Below are 1,378 nucleotides of genomic sequence, written 5' to 3'. Positions count from 1 at the left end.
GGGCTACTCCTACTGGAGCTTGGGCTACGCGCTGTCCCTGCGCGGGGCCCGCAAGCTGCTGGCGGCCGAGCCCCTGGGCAAGATGATCCCGGTGGACGAGTTCCTGCCCCTCATGTTCGACCGGCACCCCAGGTGTTTATGGGATTTCTGGGATTTCTGGGATCTCTGGGATCTGGGATAAATGGGATTTATGGGATATATGGGATATATGGGATACATGGGATACAGGGATGAATTCCTGCCCCTCGTGTTCGAGCGGCACCCCAGGTACCGGCACTGTGGGATTTGTGGGATTTCCCCCGTTTCTCCCCATTTCCCCACAGCCCCGAGCACTCCTGGCCCTTTTCCCAGACTTTTCCTGGATCTCTCACCCATTTCCCCTCATTTCCCCCCCATTTCTCCCCATTTTTCCTTGTTTTCTCCCATTTTTCCCCCGTTTTTCCCATTTTTCCCCAATTTTCACCTGTTTCTCCCCATTTTTGTTTTCTCCCATTTTTCCCCTGTTTTTTCCCATTTTTTCCCCTTTTTTCCCCATTTTTTCCCATTTTTCCCCAATTTTCACCCGTTTCTCTCCATTTTTCCTTGTTTTCTCCCATTTTTTCCCCTTTTTTTCCCATTTTCTCCCCATTTTTCCCCGTTTTCCCCATTTTTTCCCATTTTTCCCCAATTTTCACCCGTTTCTCTCCATTTTTCCTTGTTTTCTCCCATTTTTTCCCCTTTTTTTCCCATTTTCTCCCCATTTTTCCCCGTTTTCCCCATTTTTTCCCATTTTTCCCCAATTTTCACCCGTTTCTCTCCATTTTTCCTTGTTTTCTCCCATTTTTTCCCCTTTTTTTCCCATTTTCTCCCCATTTTTCCCCGTTTTCCCCATTTTTTCCCATTTTTCCCCAATTTCCCCCCGTTTGTCCCCATTTCCCCGCAGCCTCGAGCACTCCTGGCCCTTTTCCCGGACTTTTCCTGGATCTCTCACCCATTTCCCCCCATTTTCCCCCATTTTTCCCATTTTTCCTTGTTTTCTCCCATTTTCCCCCCATTTTTTCCCCTTTTTATCCCATTTTTTCCCCGTTTTCCCCATTTTTTCCCATTTTTCCCCAATTTCCCCCCGTTTGTCCCCATTTCCCCGCAGCCTCGAGCACTCCTGGCCCTTTTCCCGGACTTTTCCTGGATCTCTCACCCATTTCCCCCCATTTTCCCCCATTTTTCCCATTTTTCCTTGTTTTCTCCCGTTTTTCCCCCGTTTTTTCCCATTTTCTCCCCATTTTTCCTCATTTCCCCCCGTTTTTCCCCATTTTTTCCCATTTTCCCCAATTTTCACCCATTTCCCCCGCATTTTTCCTTGTTTTCTCCCGTTTTTTCCCCATTTTTTCCCATTTTCCCC

Source organism: Corvus brachyrhynchos, unplaced genomic scaffold, assembly GCF_000691975.1.
Source record: "Corvus brachyrhynchos isolate BGI_N302 unplaced genomic scaffold, ASM69197v1 scaffold527, whole genome shotgun sequence".
Classification (NCBI taxonomy): domain Eukaryota; kingdom Metazoa; phylum Chordata; class Aves; order Passeriformes; family Corvidae; genus Corvus; species Corvus brachyrhynchos.
This window is presented reverse-complemented; position numbering follows the sequence as displayed.